Source organism: Limulus polyphemus, unplaced genomic scaffold (assembly GCF_000517525.1).
Source record: "Limulus polyphemus unplaced genomic scaffold, Limulus_polyphemus-2.1.2 Scaffold2032, whole genome shotgun sequence".
NCBI classification, from domain to species: Eukaryota; Metazoa; Arthropoda; class Merostomata; order Xiphosura; family Limulidae; genus Limulus; species Limulus polyphemus.
Genome location: NW_013667642.1, coordinates 221,290 through 227,919, shown reverse-complemented (window position 1 = coordinate 227,919; position 6,630 = coordinate 221,290). Strand labels below are relative to the sequence as shown.

The 6,630-nt window shown below is 28.2% G+C and overlaps 1 protein-coding gene across 2 annotated transcripts in view; it reads left to right on the top strand.

Annotated features, from left to right (window-relative positions):
- Nucleotides 1-287: 287 nt before the first annotated feature.
- The window catches only part of LOC106465727, a 34,509-nt gene continuing 28,166 nt past the window's right edge, over nucleotides 288-6,630 (top strand). Inside the window, exons 1-2 of one of the 2 annotated variants that reach the window (XM_022393643.1) lie at nucleotides 288-301; nucleotides 4,213-4,214. The gene's annotated coding sequence lies outside the window, so the exon portion shown is untranslated. Of the gene's footprint in view, nucleotides 302-3,620; nucleotides 3,624-4,212; nucleotides 4,215-6,630 lie in introns of both variants that reach the window. The other variant, XM_013925965.2, reaches the window with a different exon arrangement.

Genomic DNA, 6,630 nt, shown 5'->3' with positions numbered 1-6,630 from the left:
AGCTGAAGCTTGTGAATCATCATATATAGTAAATGTGACTAACTTAGTTCACGCTATTAAAACTTAGCAATAGGATGTGAACCATCATATATATAGAGAGAGAATGTGACCAATTCAGTTCACGTCATCAAAATTTTAATAGCAGCTTGTGAATGATCGTATATCGAAAATGTGATTAATCTTTTTTCACGTTATTAAACTTTAGTACTAGATTGTGAATTATCATATATATAAAACTTTACTATATTATATTATGACATTAAACTTTAGCAGTAAGTTGTTAACATTCATATATAAAAATGTAACTAACTTAGTTCACGTTTACTTGCGAATCATCATATACAGTTTATTGACGTAAAAGAAATTACTCAAATTTTCTGTATATGATGATTCACAAGTTACTGGTAAGGTTTAATAACGTGATAGTCATTTCTATATACTGATTTAAAAGATACTGCTAAAGTTCAGTGACGTGTAATAAATCAGTCACATTTTCAATATATCGTTATTCATATGTTACTGTTAAAGTTTAGTGACGAAAACGAAATTGTTCGTGTATTATATATACGACGGTTCTTATATTACCGGTGAAGTTTAACGACGTGAACTAAATTAGTCATATTTTCTGTAGACGTTAATTTACATATTACTGTAAAGTTTCAAAATGTGAATATTCACATTTGCTATATTTATGATGATTCATAACGTATTGCTAAGGTATAATGACATGATCTAAATAAGTTATATTTTCAGTACGTGAAGATAAACAATTTTCTGCTAAAGTACAATGACGTAATCTAAAGTAGTCAATTTTTTTTATATATGATGATGTTAAAGTGTAATAAAGTAAGCTAAAGCAGTGCCATTTTCCATATATTACGATTCACATATTACTGCTAAAGTTTGATGACATGAGCTAATTAGCAAAATTTTATACATATAATAATTCAGAAGCTACTATTACTGTTTGATCACAGAATGAAATTTTCTACATCCGATGAATCACAAGTTACTTACTAGTCAAGTTTAACAATATGAACTAAATTTGTTGATCTGTCTATATATGATGATTTATAATTAACTTTTTCCGTTTTGCAACGTGAAATAAATTATTATCATTTTCTATATATTATTATACAAAACTTATTGGTACCCTTTCATGATGACAAATATATTAGTAACATTTTCAATATATGGTTATTCGAAGTTTACTGCTAAACTTTAATGACTTGAACTATGTTAGTGACATTATCTATATATGATGATTAACAAATTTCTGCTAAAGTTTAATGACTTAACGTAAAGTAGGCAACTCTTCTATATGTGATTATTCACAAGCTAGTGCTAAAGTTTAATAACATGAACAAAATTAGTAATGTTTTCAATACATGACAATTCACATATTACTGGTAAAGTTTAACGAAGGGAAAAAAAGTTTTATTTTATATGCGATTATTCACAAGCTCTTACTACTGTTTAATCATGTGAAAGAAATTAATCACATTTTCTACATGCGATGATTCAAAAGTTACTGCAACATTTTCATGACGTGAAAGACTTTAGTAATATTTTCAATATATGATTATTCACAGTTTACTGGTATAGTTCAATGGCAAGAGTTGAATTACTCATATTTACCATTCTGATGATTCAAAAGTTACTGCAACATTTTCATGACGTGAAAGACTTTAGTAATATTTTCAATATATGATTATTCACAGTTTACTGGTATAGTTCAATGGCAAGAGTTGAATTACTCATATTTACCATTCTGATGATTCAAAAGTTACTGATAGATCTTAATGACATGATCTTAATTATTCAAGTTTTCTATATATGATGATTTACAGTTTAATGAATTTAACTAAATTACTGTTATTCTATTTATATTATGATTCACAAGTTACTGCTAAAGTTTAATTCCGTTAATTAAATAAACCACATTTTTTATATATATGACAATTTAATAGTTACTACTAAAGTTTAATGACGTGAATTAGATTGGTCATATTTTCTATCTGTGATGATCCACATGTTACTCCTACAGTTGAATGACGTGAAAGAAATTAGTGGTATTTTGTACAACAGATGATTGAAAAATCGCTGCTGCAGTTTAATGTCGTGAAAGAAATGTTTGTTTGTTTGTTTGTTTGTTAAGCACAAAGCTACACAATGGGCTCTGCCCCCCACTGGTATCGAAACCCAGTTTTCAGCTTTGTAAGTCTGACGACGTACCGCTGTGCCACTGGTGGAGGGGCGTGAAATGAAATAGTCACATTTGCTACATAGAATGTTTCACAAGATACTGACTCCTAACGTTTAATAACATGAACTAGATTATTCACATTTTCTATATATGATGATTCACAGCTTATTGTTACAGTTTAATGACATGTGTTACGTATTACAATTTCGAAAGGTCTGAAACCGAGCGAAATGATACTTTAAATTTAGTAGTTAAACTGTAATTTGGATATAGTAGTTAAGTAAAACTCGATATATAGTCAGTTTATGATATTTGCCAACAAGAATGATACACAATTTTCTTTTTCTTAACATAAATACGTTTTAATATACACAGAACAATACAATTTACAATAATAGTTATTACAAATGGTTATTACAAACAATGATTTATAAACAAAGTTTCACAAACTTGCAAGCAATATAAGGTCTTCTACTAGTTTGGAACTTCTTCGATATTTAATCGAGGGTTCATGATGAGCGAGTTAATTACGATGATGTAGGTACGATCCACTTAACAGGGAGCTAGCTAGCTTTGTCCTTCGTTATTCACCAGCCACACACGCCTAGTTTTCTTCGATGGAGTTATATAATGTTTTCGTTAAAATACTAATGTCCGATGAGAATCCACTGAAGTTAAATGATTTGTAATGTTCTAAATATCTGAAATGGTCAAATATCTGAAACTAATAATATATACTTTTTTTTGGCGCGTCGCGTTGGTTACATTTATAGGCGTGTGGAGAGTTTCTAGAAAATTCATTTTTACGTAATAATACTGACGCTAACACAAGCGTTTACGTACATACATATATTGTTGATTCATACTCTCGAGAATCTTCTAGAACTTTGGAGAATAGGCGGAAGTTTCACAATACATATTTAACATTATAAGCTATCCATATTTCTAAATATAAACTTAATCTAATCAAACGTTGATATTAAAATAAATATTTAATAATAAATCCGTCACACATGAAATGAATTATTTACATTTTATACATATAATGATTCACAGTTACTGCTAAAGTTATACAACGTGAACTAAATTATTTATATTTTCTATAAATGATGATTGAAAACTTATTGCTGCTCTTTCAAGATACGAAAAAAATTAGTGGCATTTTCAATATATATATATAGTTATTCAAAGTTTTTTATTGAAACTTAATCACTTGAACTAAATTAGTCACATTTTCCATTATGATGATTCAATAATTACTGCTAATGTTTAGTGAAGTGAGGTTAGTTACTCACTTTTTCTATATATGATGATTCACAGTTTACTAGTACAGTTTAATGAAGTGAACTAAATTAGTGATATTCTATATATATGATAATTAATAATATAATGCTATAATTTAATCATGTGAAAGAAAGTTGTCACGTTTTCTATGTATGATAATTCACAAATTAATGGAAAACATTTAAAATATATACTAACTCGCATTTTGAATGTTTATGATTATTCACAAACTACATTTACAGTTTAATAAAAATGAAACTTGTCGCATTTTCCATATATGATAATTCACAACTTATTGCTGAGGCTTAATGCTTATACAGTTTAGTGACGTAAACTATATATGATGATTCGCAAGTAGCTTATACAGTTTACGTTACTGATTCACAAGTTACTGGTAAGGTTTATTAACGTGAACTAGATTATTCTCATTCTCTATATATGATGATTCACAAGCTACTGGTAAGGTTTATTAACGTGAACTAGATTATTCTCATTCTCTATATATGATGATTCACAAGCTACTGGTAAGGTTTATTAACGTGAACTAGATTATTCTCATTCTCTATATATGATGATTCACAAGTTACTGGTAAGGTTTATTAACGTGAACTAGATTATTCTCATTCTCTATATATGATGATTCACAAGTTACTGGTAAGGTTTATTAACGTGAACTAGATTATTCTCATTCTCTATATATGATGATTCACAAGCTACTGCAGAAGTTCAATAATGTGAACACAATTACTCAAGTCCTCCATATATAGTGAATCAAATATTACTGCTAAGTTTAAATACGTGAAACATATTACTCAACTTTTGTCTTCATGATGATTTAAAACTTATTGCTAAAGTTTAGTGACGTGAACTAAGTTAGGAATATTTTCTATAAGCGATTCACACATTTCAAGTAAAATTTAATGACGTGAGCTAAATTAGTCACATTTTCCATATATATAATTCATAAGTTAGTGCTAAATTTCAGTAATGTCGACTAAACTAGTTACATTTTGATATATCATGATGCACAAAAGGCCGATAAACTTTAATAATGTGAAAGAAGTTAGACACGTTCTCTATATATGATTATTCACAAGTTACCGTTGCAGTTTAATGACGTAAGAGAAGATAGTCACATTTTCTATATGCGATGAATTAACAACTTACTGCTAACGTTTAGAGACGAGGACTAAATTAGACATACTTCCCATATTTGATTATTCATATCATACTGATCAAGGTTAATGACGTGAAATAAATTAATTATATTTTTCTGTATATGATGATTCACATATTATTGATAAAATTTAACGGCGTGAAAAAAATTAGCATCATTTTCTGTATATGATAATTCAGAAGTTAGTGCTAAAGTTTGATTACATAAAAGAAATTTATCACATGTTCTATATACATTATGATGATTCACAAATTACTGATGAAGTTTAATGACGTAAAAGAAGTTAGTCACATTTTTTTTATATGACAATTTACAAGTTATTGCTAAAGTTTAATGACGTGAACTAAATTAGTCATATTTCCTATTTAACATGATTCACAAGCTTTTGGTAAACTTTAATGGCTTGAACAAAATTAGTCACATTTTTCTGTATTTGATGATTCAACAGGTACAGCTAAAGATCGATAACGTCAACTAAATTTGTTACATTTTCTAGATATGATGAATCACATATTACTGATAAAAGTTAATGACGTGAAAGAAATTAGTCATATTTTCTATATATACGAAGGTTCACTGGTAGAGTTTAGTTAAGTGATCAAGCATAAACATATTTTCTGTAAATGATGTTTCAAAGGTTATTGCTTCAGTTTAAAATATGTGAAAAAACTGGCCAAATTTTCGATAAATAATGATTCACAAGTTACTGCCGTAGTTAAAAACGTAAAGTAAATTAGCCACATATTCCATATACGATGATTCAAAAGTTACTGCTGCAGATTAATGACGTAAGCCTAGTTATTCACATTTTCGCCATATGATGATTCACAATTTAGTGGTTCAGTATAATGAAGTGAAATAAATTAGTGATATTCTCTATATATGATGATTCACAAGTTACTTCTAATATTTACGTGAATTAAGTTAGTCAGATTTTCTATATACAGTCAGTAACAAATTACTTCTCATGTTTAATGAGTTGAATTAAATTAATCATATTTTCTACATAGGACGATTCACATGTTACTCCTAGTAATGATTCAGAAGCTGCTGCTACAGTTTAATGATGTAAAAGAAATTAGTCACACTTTCTATATAGCATGATTCGGAAGCTACTACTAAAGTTTCACACTGTGGACTAAATTTGTCACACTGTCTTATGCGTACAATATATAAGCTACTTGCGAATCATCATATACAGTTTATGTCACTAAACTGTATAAGCTACTTGCGAATCATCATATACAGTTTAGTAACGTAAACTGTATAAGCTACTTGCGAATCATCATATATAGTTTACGTCACTAAACTGTATAAGCTACTTGCGAATCATCATATACAGTTTACGTCACTAAACTGTATAAGCTACTTGCGAATCATCATATACAGTTTACGTCACTAAACTGTATAAGCTACTTGCGAATCATCATATACAGTTTATATATAGAAAATGTATCTAATTTAGTTCACTTCATTAAACTGTGGCAGTAAACTGAGAATCATCTTACCTTGAACATGTAACAAATTTAACTCATCTCTTTAAACTACAGCAATAATTTGTGAAAAATGAAACCAATTTATTTCACGTCATTAAACTTAGTCAGTAAGATATGACGGGAACTAAGTTAGTCATATTTTTCTATATATTACGATTCACAAGTTATTGCTATACCTTATTGTTGTGAATTAAATTAGTCATATTTTTTATATATGAAGGTTATTAACAATTTACTGCTAACGTTTAATGACACATACTAAATTAGACACATTTTCTATATATGGTTATTAACAATTTACTGCTAACGTTTAATGACACATACTAAATTAGATACATTTTCTATATATGGTTATTAACAATTTACTGCTAACGTTTAATGACATATACTAAATTAGACACATTTTCTATATATATGGTTATTAACAATTTACTGCTAACGTTTAATGACAAATACTAAATTAGACA